The sequence below is a fragment of the Gossypium hirsutum genome, chromosome A01 (assembly GCF_007990345.1).
Source record: "Gossypium hirsutum isolate 1008001.06 chromosome A01, Gossypium_hirsutum_v2.1, whole genome shotgun sequence".
Classification (NCBI taxonomy): domain Eukaryota; kingdom Viridiplantae; phylum Streptophyta; class Magnoliopsida; order Malvales; family Malvaceae; genus Gossypium; species Gossypium hirsutum.
In genome coordinates this window covers 32,734,220-32,749,178 of record NC_053424.1, presented here as the reverse complement: position 1 = coordinate 32,749,178, position 14,959 = coordinate 32,734,220, and the positions used below count along the sequence as shown (strand labels likewise).

Sequence of the window (14,959 nt, the reverse complement as noted above, 5' to 3'; positions counted from 1 at the left end):
GGCTATATACCAAGCCCTTTGCCACCCTAAAACACAATATAACAACCTGATTTCTCAGTTCAAGAACCACATCTAAGGCATCTATACATTTCATATATATATACCAAAGCAACCAATGAATTACTTATTCAGGAAAGAACCTCTTGTATTCATATAACAACCTTCAACATTAGCCATTTTCCATGGCCTAATACAAAATGGTGTCAATTACTAAAACAAGTCAACACATTTAGCCCCAAAACAATGTGACACTCAACAAAATCAAAGTTCCTATACATGTCATAATCAAAATTTAAGAACTAATTATACCAAGTGCTTCGATTTGATAGTGTGATCGATGTCTGTAACGTCCATTGATCCACGAGCTAATTGGGCGGCACTATGAGAAAAAGAAAAAGAGATAGAGTAAACATAAAGCTTAGTAAGTTGCATGAATGTAAACAACAACTAGTTATCATAAAGCAATATGCTCATAACCTTTCATAGTTTATTTACAAATACTATAAATAGATGTAAGTTCAACTTACTCATCACCATCTAATACAATTCATATTCCATGCACTGAGCCCGTATATCATACATTTCAATTTGGTACCTATACCACTCATTACATAATCCCAACTTTTCTCATTTCGATATAAATCATAAACCTTTTGTTGAACCATTTGGAATACTACCGTATACTCGATAGCCTTAACATGGGCTAAAATACCAACGCCATATCTCAGACATGGTCTTACACTGCCTCTCATTTATCGATGTCAATGCCATGTCCCAGATAGGTCTTACACTGGCACGCAACAAGCTTACGCCATGTCCCGGACAGGTCTTACACTAGCTTGTCCATCGCGAGGCTGATGTATGTCCTAGACATGTCTTACAATAGCTCTCGTCTCAACGCCGGTGCATATCCCAAACATGTCTTACACTGGCTTAAATATCAAGAGGCCGATGCATGTCCTAGATACGTCTTACACTGGCTCTTATATTTTGGTTGATGCTTGTCCCAGACATGTCTTACACTAGCACACATATCACCCAATATCAGGGTACCAATATTCAAGTTTATTCCCAATGCTCAATGAAAGTCCCTACTATGTCAATTTCTCAACATGTATTCTCATATTCAAAATCAAAGCAATTTATGCCATATCAATACAAATGCACATCATAAAGATAGAGTTGCATTATTAACATACAACTTACCTCGGATTACAAAAAGTAGACGTCTATTCGATTTTAGTCTACTTGCTTTGCTTTTCCCCGGTTTAGGCTTGGATTTTGCACTTCTTGATCTATAATGATGAAAATTCACAAATTTAATCATTTTATTAATCTAGGTACTCAACAATTTAAAATTGGGCAAGACGACCATTTTGCCCCTAGATTTTTGCAAAATGACCATTTTACCCCTAGGTCTGAAAACTGATTTTTATCACATTTTCTCACTAACCAAGCCTAGCTAATTACTTTTTATACTAGAAGCAGTCCAAAATTATCAATATTTCACACATTTATCACCTATTTTACAACTTATGGAAAATGGTCCTTTTTAGGGTTTTCATGAGAAATCTCTTCATAAAAGTTGTTTATTACAATACCATAACTCATATTCTTCCATAAAATTTCAGAAAACAACATGAACACACTCATGGTAAAACCCTAGACTTTCAACCATTTTGCAAAATAGTCCCTTCATTTGAAAGCTCATGTTACAAGGGTTCTAAAAGTACAAAAATCATCAAGAAAAACCCTCAAGATCACTTACTTATAGAGAGACTAAGTGTGTAATATCCCGAATTAGGGCCTAATTAGAATAGTGGTTTCGTGACCACAAATCCAAGATAGAAATACTTATTTTGTAATTATTTTGATGTTTATGATATGATTGCATGATTGTGTGAAAATTTCGTGATGAAATCCTATGCCTAAAGTGCTTAAATTGAAATTAGGGACTAAATTGAATAATTTGCAAAACTTGCATTCTAGGAGTTTTTAGTATGAAATTGTTTTGGAATATTAATGAGGTCTTAAATAGCAATTTGACCAATTTCTATGTCTATGAACAAAAATTGGACATGGATAGAATTTTTGGAAAGTTTAGTAGTAAGGGCATTTTGGTCATTTAGTTATTAAAATGAATTAAAAACAAAATTAAAAGCCAATTTTTGTCCATCTTCTTCATTAGGCCAAAATTTCAAGGGTTCTCCATAGTTAGGGTTTGTTTCAAGCTTCCAAGCTCCATAGTAAGTGATTCCAAGCCCCGTTTTTAATGTTCTTTACGTTTTTGGAATCCTGGTAGCTCGATTAAGCTTATGCTAGCAATAATTCAACCTAGGGTTCATATTTGGAAAAATACCCATAGGTGAAATTTATGTATTTTGGTGTTTTATGATAGAATATGAGGTTTTAAATTATGTTAGACAACTTGTACTACTCGGTTTTAAGCGAAAACGAGTAAAAGGGCTTAATTAGTAAAAATACCTAATAGTAATAAGTACATGTTAGAGTGTGAATTTGATGTTGCCATAGAAGGGAAAAATTATCAGCATGTCATAAAACATAAGAATAATGGATGAAGTTTAATTCTCGAGCCTAGGGGCAAAAGCGTAATTATGCAAAAGTTTAGGGGCAAAAATGTAATTTTCCAAAGTCCGTATTAAATGCTGTTTTGATGAATGTATGTATTAAATAAGATTAATTTGGCATTATAGATCAAGAGAAACGAGATTCAAGTCGCGATCGAGGGAAAAACAAAGTTTACGAAGAATAGGCTCGATTGCTAATAATTTTGTACCGAGGTAAGTTCATGTGTAAATGTAGTAACATAATTGTCATTTTAAGCAATTTAATGTTGTTTATATGATATGATGTTGACTATTATCATGAAATATTATGCTTTGTGGTTATTATTGAATAATATGTAATTATGTGAATTACTTGATGAATATGAACTATCACCGAAGTATCAACTTCGATATTCCGTGGAAGAAGGAAAAGATGTGTGATCGAGGAAAACGCCCATTTGAACCTTGGGAATAGATTAGAATACAAGTGACATGTCCCTAGGATATTTGAGTTCCGAACTCGTTGAGTTGAGTCCGAGTTCGTGAGATGTAACTAGGCATCTGAGCTCGTTGAGTTGAGTCCGAGTTTACTTATGGATGTGAACGCCCGAGCTCGTTGAGTTGAGTCCGAGTTCACTTATGGGCTGGTTACATGGTAGCTTGGCTACATAAGTTTCGCAGGCTATTGAGTTTGTCTAGCTGCGGGTATGGCTCTTATGTTCATGAGATCCGCGTATTCGAATTATATTCCGATGTGTTCAATGGGTGAATCTTAAGTGAATAAGAAGAAGGCCTAAAATGAAGGTGACATGTTGGTAAGTGTGGTAAATGAGAAAATTTGACAGGTATGTGCTTAAACCCTGGGGTTGAAAACTTGGTATAATGAAATCGTAGAAAGATATTAAATGTAAATGAAACATGAATGTCTTGGTGTTGTTTATGCAAATGATGTTTTATGTGAGATTGTGCGATTATGTTACTTGCTATTTGTATGTGAACTTACTAAGCATTTGTGCTTACTCCCTCCTTTTCTTTCATTGTAATTTTGACAAGCCGGCTTGAGAATCGAGATAGGTCGAAGACTCGTTCACACTATCCGAAGGCTTAAATTGGTAAAATAGCTTGTGTATTTTGAATGTGGCATGTATGGCAAAACACTCACTTTGTGTAATTGATATTATGATATGACTATGGTTTGGTAAGAAAAGGATTTGTAAATGATTAGCCATTGGAATGGCCAATCTAACTCATATTTGATGTTATGTATGTTTAAAATGCTATTTAGTCCATGAAAATCCTTAGTAAAGAAATTTGCCATAAAACAGAATCTGACAGCAGTAGTGATGTAAATTTGAAAAATCACTAAAAATAGTATAAATGGAATTAAATGATGAGTAAGTTATGAAATTTAAGCTTAATGAGTCTATTTTCATAAGGATTTAACAAAAAAGGTATATGAATTATATTTTATGAGATATTTGAATTTTTGTGAAGTAGGGCCAGGGTGATTTCTGGATTTCCTTTTCTGAATTTAAAAATTCATCATAAATTTTACAAAGATAATTAGAAGTCATAATTTATATTTATAGATTCCTTATTGAGTATAGTTTTAAGAGAAACAAACTTTATAGTCATTGAAATTCTGTACAGAGAGATATCGAATTCGTAATATACAGAGGTCAGAGTAGTTGAACCCTAAAATGGGGGAGAATTTAACTAATAAAATGTACTAATTTGCTTGACCAAAAATTCTATAAAAAAATTGGTAAATATATATATGAGTATACTTTTAGGGAAATTTTACAGAATTGGATTTTGAGTTTCGGAACTCGAGATATGAATTTTTAAGCGACTATGATGCAGATTGCTAGCTTGACTGGAAATTTTAAAAATAAATTGTTTGAGCTGTTTAAGTAATGAATTAAGTCTGTTAACACCTCGTGTTCGACTCCAGCGACGGTCTCGGGTATGGGGCGTTACAAAGTGGCTGAAAATTCCAGCTTCAAAAACTCCTCTAATTGCTGATATTTTCATTCAAGAAGAAAGAGTGGAGAAAAAAGATGATAGTTAGGCTTTAGGGCATTATTTTATCCCATATTATGTCATCAAATACGTAACATATTGACGATTTAATTTTCTTTCTCTCATGGCTGGAAAGCTATAGTCTAAGGGTCTATTTGCCCTTTAAAGACCCCCAATTTAAGTTTCATGGCAATTTAACACCCTTAGCTATCAAATTAAGACTTTTGAACTTCATGCGATTTAGTCATTTTTCTAAATTAAGTTGACAAATGCTAAAATTACTTCACCAAATTTTTCATGCACTATTATAAACGTGTTATAACTCTAAAATAATAATAAAATACTTTCTCTGACCTCATATTAGAGGTCTCGAAACCACTGTTCTGACTAAGCCCAAAATCAGGCTGTTACATAAAATATTGTGAAATGATCTACTAACGGTTTTCCCGAACCTATTAAAGTTATTCTTGATAACTCGATTTTAAGGTGATGAGAAATGATATGTAAAAACATTGCTACTTGCTTATCAACAATCATGTTCTTTGATGATTTCAATCCTCCTAAAGTTTGTAACATCTCACATAGTTTAGAAAAAGTAATTTTATTCATCCTAACTTGTTCAATACATGTCTCATCACTATCATATACAAGTCTTTTCACATAATCTCATTGTGCATAAAAATCTAAAACATATGATCTAATCCTTGGTCTATAAGTATTTAGGCTAGAGATGACACTCAATGTAACAAACAACCAACTCGTAATTGTACACATTTGCAACCATACTATCTGTAAAAAATAAAATAAAATAAAATAAATAAAATAAAGAACACACAAATTTTACGTGGAAACCCTTTCGGGAAAAAACCACGGGCAGAGGAGAAGAAAATTCACTATGTCGAAAAATTTGAATCAAATACAAGAGGAATAGACTATGTCTATTTATAGGCTTGCAAAGCCATATTCTAGTAGGATTGAAACACCTTATCCTAATCAATATAAAATAGATGGAGTTTAATAAGGTTTAAAAACCTTATTCTAAAATAAAATAAAAGAAGTCTAGTTTTATATGGATTTTACTTTTATTTTATTTTCCATCGTATTTTATTTAAATAAGAATTTGGGTCACTTAATTCTAACAATCTCCACCTTGACACAAATTCTCAATGAACAAGTTCTTCATCGCGAACTTTCAATAAACAAGTTCTCCACCTCTTCCATAAAACCCCTTAAGGGTTTAACTTCAACAATGAACACCAACCAAGTCTAAGCAATGCTCAAACTTGGTTATAGGAAGTGACTTAGTCATCATATCTGCAGGATTTTCATGAGTACTAATTTTGCTCACAACAATATCATCACGACCAATAATATCACGAACAAAATGATACCGAATATCAATGTGTTTTGTTCTCTCATGAAACATTTGATCTTTTGTAAAAAAAGATGGCACTCTGACTGTCACAAAATACTGTGCTGATTTGAAGGTCTTCATTGAGTTCACTAAATAGTCCCTTCAACCAAATAGCTTCTTTACAAGCCTCAGTAATCGCCATGTACTCAACTTCAGTGGTAGACAAAGCGACTGTAGTTTGCAAAGTGGCTTTCCAACTAATTGCACAACCTCCGATTGTAAAGACATAACCTGTGAGAGATCTTCTTCTATCAAGGTCTCCAGCAAAATCAGCATCAACATACCCTATAATTCCATCTTTAGTTCTTCCAAACTGTAAGCAAACATCAGTAGTGCCTCGTAAGTATCTTAAAATCCACTGAACTGCTTTCCAATGTTCTTTACCGGGATTTGCCATATATCTGCTAACTGCACTGACTGCATATGATAAATCTGGACGTGAACAAACCATAGCATACATGAGAGATCCCACTGTACTAGAGTATGGAACATGTGACATGTACTCAATCTCATCATCTGATTGAGGAGACAAGGCCGATGAAAGTCTGAAATGGGCTACTAAAGGAGTACTAACAGGCTTAGCACTCTACATATTGAACCTGCAAAGAACTTTCTCAATGTACCCCTTCTGACTTAGGTACAATTTACTTGCTTTTCTATCTCTGAGAATCTCCATACCAAGTATCTCCTTTGCTGGTCCTAAATCTTTCATCTCAAATTCCTCACTTAGTTGGGCTTTAACCTTTCTTATCTCTCCTTTATCTTTTGTTGCTATCAACATGTCATCAACAAAAAGAAGTATATACACAAAAGAACCATCACTGTTTTTCTTAAAGTAAACACAATTGTCTAAACTACTTTTTTTGAAATCATGAGAAGTCATAAAGGAATCAAACCTTTTGTACCACTGTCTTGGTGACTATTTCAAACCGTAAAGGGACTTTCTCAGCAAGCAAACATAGTCCTCTTTTTCTGAGACTATAAAACCCTCTGGTTGTTGCATGTAAATATCTTCCTCAAGTTCTCCATGCAGAAATGCAATTTTTACATCTAACTGCTCGAGCTCCAAATCATGCAAGGCCACAATACCAAGCAAAGCTCGAATCGAACTATGTTTAACAACTGGAGAGAACACATCTGTGAAGTCCACTCCTGGAATTTGACTGTAATCCTTTGCAACAAGCCTTGCTTTATATCTGGGTTCTTCAACTCCTAGAGTCCCTTCTTTCTTTTTAAACACCCATTTACAACGAATAACCTTTTTACCTTTAGAAAGTTTCACAAGGTCCCATGTTCTGTTTTTGTGGAGTGATTCCATCTCTTATTGCATAGCAAACATCCACTTTTCTGAGTCTTCACAGCTAAGCGCCTCAAAATAATTAGATGGCTCTTGATTCGCATCTATATCTTTAGCCACATTTAAAGCATAAGCAACTAGATCAACCTCGGTATACTTCTTTGGAGGTTTAATTTCTCTTCTAGTTCTTTTTTTGGCGATAGAGTATTGTGGTGAAGAAGCAACTCTATTCTCAATTTTTGTTCTGGCTTGAGGAGTTGACTCTGTATTAATCTGATGCTCCACCTGCTTTTGATTTTCTTTATTAGAAGAGTCTTTAAGAGATAAGTTAGGTAGCATAGCAGTTTCATCAAAAACAACATCTCTGCTAATCACAACTTTTCTATTTTCAGGACACCATAACTTATACCCTTTTACACCAGCTTTATAACCAAGAAAAATGCATTTAATAGATCTCGGTTCCAATTTTCCATTATCAACATGAGCATACGCAGGACACCCAAAAATCTTTAAATCAGAATAATTAGCAGGATTACCAGACCATACCTCTTGTGGAGTCTTTTTCTCAATGGCAACGGATGGAGATCGGTTGATAAAAAAACATGCAGTAGAGGCCGCTTCTGCCCAAAATGCCTTCGGTAAGTTGGCATTTGACAACATACATCAAACCTTTTCCATGATCGTTCTGTTCATTCGTTCTGCAACGCCGTTTTGCTGTGGAGTATGACAAACTGTCAAGTGTCTCATGATCCCTTCTGACTTGCACAATCTATTAAACTCATCAGAACAAAACTCTAAGCCATTGTCTGTGCGGAGGTATTTTATCTATTTTCCCTTCTGTTTTTCAATCATAATTTTCCAAGACTTAAATGTGGAAAACACATCGCTTTTCTGCTTCAGGAAAAACGCCCAAACTTTTCTGGAAAAATCATCAATAAAGGTTAGCATATAATTAGCTCCACCTCTCGAAGGCACTCTGGATGGCCCCCACAGATCAGAATGAATATACTCCAACGTTCCCTTCGTGTTATGGATTCCTCTAGTGAATTGAACTCTCTTTTGCTTCCCAAAAACACAGTGCTCACAGAAATTCAGTTTGCAAATTCCTTGCCCATTAAGAAGTCCTCTTTTGCTTAATTCTGCCATGCCATTCTCACTCATATGCCCTAGGCGCATATGCCAAAGTTTAGTAATATCATCATCTGACAAGGAAGAGGAAGCGACAGCTGCATCACCAGTAACAGTAGAACCCTGTGAAACATATAACTTGGTAATCTTTCTCTGCCCTTTCATCACAACAAGGGACCCTTTGGAAATATTTAAAACCCCACTTTCAGCTGTGTATTTGTACCCTTTTGAATCAAGAGTACTCAACGAAATTAAATTTCTTTTCAATTCTGGAACATGCCGCACGTCACTAAGTGTTCTGACAACTCCATCAAACATCTTAACTTTAATTGTTCCAACACCTGCGATTTTACATGAAGCATTATTTCCCATCAAAACAACACCTTCAGATACTGTTTCGTATGTTGTAAACCAATCCCGATTGGGACTCATGTAGAAGGTACAGCCTGAATCAAGTATCAACTCCTCGCTTACTTTAGAATCATTGACAGAAGCGACTAGAAGTTCATCATCTCTATAGTCTTCTACAACATCAGCTTCACCGGAATTTTCTGGTTGTTTTCCCTTTTGATTCGCAGCCTCCCTTTTAATATTATTTTGTAGCTTATAGCACTCAGATTTAATGTGCCCTTTCTTCTTGCAGAAGTTACAAGTTTTACCTCTGTTTAAAGACTTCGATCTACCCTTAGATTTACCACGAGGATTCCGTTCCTGTGTCCTACCACGATCATCATCAGCATTTCGATCTTGTCTCCCACGAACAATGAGACCGTCTCCCTGAGAGTCAGGTTTAACCACAAGATACTTCATCTTATCATACGAGGTTAAAGAATCATAAACCTCATCAACTGTGAGAGACTCGCGGCTATATAAAATCGTGTCTCTAAAGGTTGAATAAGACGGGGGCAACGAACAAAGTAGAATCAACCCTAGATCTTCCTTATCATACTGAACCTCCATGGCCTCCAAGTTTGAGAGAATTTCTTTAAACACTGTTAAGTGTTCGTGTACAGACACACCTTCCTCCAAACGATGAGCATAAAGACGCTGCTTCATATGCAACTTGCTTGTTAGAGTTTTCGACATACATATTTGTTCTAGCCTCTTCCATAATGCAGCGGCAGTTTTCTCTTTCATCACATCTTGCAAAATTTCGTTGGACAAATGCAGATGTAATTGTGTTAATGCCTTTCGATCCTTACGCTTCTTCTCTTCATCTGTTAATGTCGAAGGCATCTTATCTATCCCTAGCAGGGCATCCTCCAGATCCATCTATGAAAGAACTGCTTGCATCTTAATTTGCCACAACGCAAATCTGGTGTTGCGATCCAATAGCGGAATTTCATACTTCAAAGACGCCATTACCGTGATCGAGATGAATAACCCGGAAGCTCGGATACCAATTTGTGAAAAATAAAATAAAATAAAATAAATAAAATAAAGAACACACAAATTTTATATGGAAACCCTTTCGGGAAAAAACCACGGGCAGAGGAGAAGAAAATTCACTATGTCGAAAAATTTGAATCAAATACAAGAGGAATAGACTATGTCTATTTATAGGCTTGCAAAGCCATATCCTAGTAGGATTGAAACACCTTATCCTAATCAATATAAAATAGATGGAGTTTAATAAGGTTTAAAAACCTTATTCTAAAATAAAATAAAAGAAGTCTAGTTCTATATGGATTTTACTTATATTTTATTTTCCATCGTATTATTTTTTTAAATAAGAATTTGGGTCACTTAATTCTAACACTATCAATGCAAGACAATTCTTTTACGCCTCTCACTTTGTACTATTAAAGGCAAACAAGCCATTACTACAACATATTAAACTGTAACATATCTTCAAATCATAGTAAAAGGGTCACATTTCTTCAATACTAATATCAATGATAGTAAAATAAAATTAAAGAATTTAATTGAAAAAGAACTTACAGTGATTCAGTGAATACAAGAGGCTCAATTGTGGGTGGAGGAAGCAATCAAGCAAGCCAATGAAGAAGAGGGAGCAATAACACACTGCCAAAGAATAATGAACAATACATATTAAGAATCTTTGCAAGTAAAAATTTGAAATTCATTTCTTTATCAAATTTCATTGAACAAGACTGACTCTTTGTTTAGCAAATAATAATGTCTTGAACAAAAATTTCATTAAACAAAAATTCATATCTTTGCAAGTAATAATGTCTTCAATGTTGCACAAAAATTATATAATAGGCTATAGGGGAAAAAATATAGTTCTTTTAAAAATGATATTTAGAGATAGCTAAATTACTTTAAAATATGTAAAGATAATGTAAATAAATAAAATTAAAATAACCAAAAACTATAAACTCCAACATTCCAGCAGTTCATGATATTGATTGGGTTATGCTTATTATCAGCGCCAGGGATGCCCTTAAGTTTTGGAGTCAATTAAAAGATTCAGTTTTTATTTAGGATTTAAAACTTAGCAACTAAGATACAAATTACTATATAAAAAGAAGAAGAAAGACAAGCTAAATGTAAATTAATACTTCTTTTACAAAATATATACTCAGGGAATTGCCATATAATTATTAACAAATTAATCCCACTAGTTGGAAAATGAATTATCAATGGTAAAAAAATTATACAAGTCATTATATTATATCTTGAATTGCATTTCAATCCCTCTATTTGAAAAATAAAGAAAATAGTCCTTGTACATTATGAAAAATGAGCAAGATGACCCCTTAAAAGAACAAAACTAGATTAAATTGACCTTTTTTTTTGGAAGGGGGGATGAAAGGAGGGTTAAACCCTTAAAGGAACAAAACTAGATTAAGCAACACAATATTACTGCCAAGAAGTTGCTTGCATACCCTGTTGAATGAAAATGAATTCCCACACACATAAAGGAACAAATTAGGATTATCATTCTTGCACAGCTTTGCCACATGGTTAGGTACAGTGTTAGAGCCCCCTCAAGATGTGACTATACCTACAATTCTCTTATGCTTTTGAAGACATTATAATTTCTAAGGTAGTATAGGGACTGAAATTATAATTTGACCAATTTAAAATGTATTAGAAAAGCTTAATACATGCTACTTGTTTAATCGCCATACTTTTATTTCTAACAATTTATCCACTTTACCAATCCAATTGTTATTACTATTAAAGTTATTTACTAAATTTAGATTCATTACATCATTATTTTTTAATTGCATGGCTACTTTTCTTTATTTCAAAAGCAGGACATAAATCATGAGCATGAATTTTTTTTTCAAGTTTCATAGATGTTTAATGGAATATTTGCTAGGGATATTGCCTGAAATAAAGATACTTGCAACAATTTTCAAATTACTATGCATAAGAAAGAGATGAAATATGAAGAGCAAGATAAATTTTCTTTGTTGAACATCTTTTTAGTTAAATAAAAAATAAAGTGCAGTGACTATTCTAAGGAAAATGCTGAAATCTGCTTCACCAGTCATAATATCAACAGATACAAGATATGGAGAATATGACACCCCAATAGCAAATATATTGTTCTTATTCCCACCAGAATCTTATCCATAGTGTTCCTTTATATATGACACCAACATAAAATAGATAGATATGCTTATATGCTAGACCTGAATCTTGAGCAAGTATCACTACCATCACATATAGTTACCTCACTTACATGTATAAAAAACACAAATCAACCTTGGAATATCAAGTATATGTAAATTTAAGATATATATATCCTTCTGAGTTTTGATGCATTTCAATAAGACCACATAACTTCATTTTAACCATGTCTAAGAAACAAAACAACTTTTTACTTCCAATATGAAAGGCAAAAGATACATTAATAGACATTCAAACCTCTTAAAACACTTCAATGATATCAAAAGACATCCACATAATCACAAAAAAATAACAGTAACATAAATTCTAGGTACAAATCCATAGAAAATATTCAAAAAGATGTTGTGGATGAAACTTAAGTCAAAATATGGACATAATTTGTCATTTGTTGTCAAGATCAAAGCAGAAACCAAACATTTAAATCTTGAGGGACAACAAATAAAGTATTAAAAGATCATGAAGATACCTAAAATTATGGGTAGTCTGAAGCATTAAATATAGTTATCAGTTTTCCCGACTCCACATCATGCTAGTTATATTGTATCACCTGAACATCAAGAAAGGCATCAATTATTCATCTCATTTTCATCAATAATGATTCATGATTTAAACAGCCATAGCATATCTAACATGATTATGGGTAAGAACCTTTCATAAATGTCCTGCAATATAACTAGTAGTTACATTACATAGTCAAATAAGATGAAATGTCATATATGCCTGGAACATAAAACAAATCTAAACACAAACCAAGTAGCAAACTTATTGAAATTTGAAAAGAAAAAAAGAAGAAGAATTAAGCTAACCTTGCTTTCACTCTAAGCTGGAAATCAAAGCACCAACGCAATTACATATAGATAGAGGTGCTAAGTAACCAGTTCAACTTAAGGGAAAATTCTTAAAAACAAAACAGTAACAAAACAACTTAAGGAGAGAATAATGCAATGTGAAGCCCTAATTTTTGGATTTAGAAAAACACATCAATACAATATTTACATTTTTATCTCAAGTTAAACACAAAACAAAAATAAAAAAACATGTAAATAAAAAATCCCATATTGTTTAAGAAAAAAATACAATTTTGAAGTTTTCAGTTTTCAAGCATCAAAAATTGATAATTTTTAGTTTTCAAGTTCTTGAACAGTTTAAGAAAAAAAACAACTTAAAAAATCAAATCAAACTCAAGTATCAAAGACCCATATTGTTCAGTTTTCAAGAAGCTTGAATCTTACCCATGAAAACTGGTGCTTACTTGGAGAGAATTTGACGTTCTGAGCTTTCTTTCCCTCAATATGAAAAGTGAAAGTTTGGAAGAAAATGGTGAAAGAAAAACGTCCCATGTTTTTTGCCTAATATAAGCTTGTAAATTTATGATTTTGTGAGGGGTATGTTGGGAACAATTTTTTTTTACTTATTCATTGTATCTGCTGAATAACCATTCAACGTTTTTAACGAATGGAGCGGGACTGAAGATTACATATTTGTGGGATGATTTGAACCAAACAACAGAATGTTGATCCCCTCAAAATTTGAATGTAACTCCATAGCAATTCCATTGAAGCAAAACATGGTGTGATTATTTTATTATAGGTTTTTTACTCTTTTTTCCAAATAACTTTTTACTTTGTTTTTATAATAATAAATCTATACTTACTATTATTTAAAGTTTTAATGAAGCTAGTGCTAAGATTCTATCATACGCCAATTTAGTTTAAAAATTACTAAATTACCTTTAAATGTACGAAATAAATTATATACTTATTGTAACACCCCACACCCATACCCTACCCCGGGACAGAATACGAGGTGTTACCTACTTGAACACATACATTCCTACGTTTCTAAATCATCAAGATTTGGTTAAATTTAAAACTTTGTCTAAACTTCTTCAATATGGCCTACGAGACTTCAAACATTCATTTAAAAACCAATCGGAACCAATTTCAGTCCTTTAATGAACTCTAAAAAATAAAACTAGACACAGGGGCACACGCCCGTGTGGAAGTGGTAATATGCCCATGTGTCCAATTCGACATGGTCGTGCTGTTGGCCCATGTGGCTCACACGGCTTAAGCATACACGGACACGCTCGTATCCTTTACACATGTGGAATTAATTTCAATTTTGAACCTACAGGGGGTTCCACACGGCCTGGCACACGCCCTTGTCCTTAGCCCATGTCCCTCACACGGCCATGACACGACCGTGTCCTAGCCCGTGTGCAAAAACCTAGACATTCTGTTTCTGACGTCAGCAATTCTTAAGGGTCACACGGCCAAGGCACACGCCCGTGTGCTAGGCCATGCCCTTCACACAGCTAACACACACGGCCGTGTCTCTGCCTGTGTGTTTACTATTATGCATACTGCCTTGCAATTTTTACGTGCACGGACACACGACTGGATCACACACCCATGTGGCGTACGCCCGTGTAGCGGGCCGTGTGTCACACACGCCCGTGTGCTTACCCTTGTGGGCAAAATGAGGCTATTTACCAAGCCTCTTTACCACCCTTGCATACATAACCAGCAATTTACTCATAGCCAAAATAGCCATCATGGACAATGTTTCATTTGTGCTGTAACACCCCAAACCCGGCCCAGACGTTATGGCCGAATCCGACATGCCATATTGAAGTTAAGAATCCATATTTTGTTTTAGTGTTTTATAAACCGACTTAAGTTAAGCTAACGAAGTGAATGGAAGCTGGGCACCAGGTAGGAATCCGTAACAGAGGAGGTGAGCCATGAAGGCTGCTTAAGTACCAAGCTCTTTGATTGGATCCAATCCTAGACATGCCCACAACCATTGCCACACTTGGTTACAACGAGTTGAAATTTCTTTGAGTAGATATCTTTGATAAATCGAATAATCGAGACGTTGTGTTATTTTGAAAGCAAGTATCGTTTTGAAAACACGTCCCTA

The 14,959-nt window shown here is 34.2% G+C and overlaps 1 long non-coding RNA gene across 1 annotated transcript; it reads right to left on the bottom strand.

Moving 5' to 3' along the window:
* Positions 1-1,206: 1,206 nt before the first annotated feature.
* On the bottom strand, positions 1,207-13,339 carry LOC121228160 (uncharacterized). Its single transcript, XR_005925675.1, has 4 exons — positions 13,267-13,339; positions 12,501-12,581; positions 10,370-10,453; positions 1,207-1,295 (listed from the first exon to the last, which is right to left on the bottom strand). It is a non-coding gene; the product is annotated as an uncharacterized lncRNA (long non-coding RNA).
* Between the last annotated feature and the right edge of the window lie 1,620 nt (positions 13,340-14,959).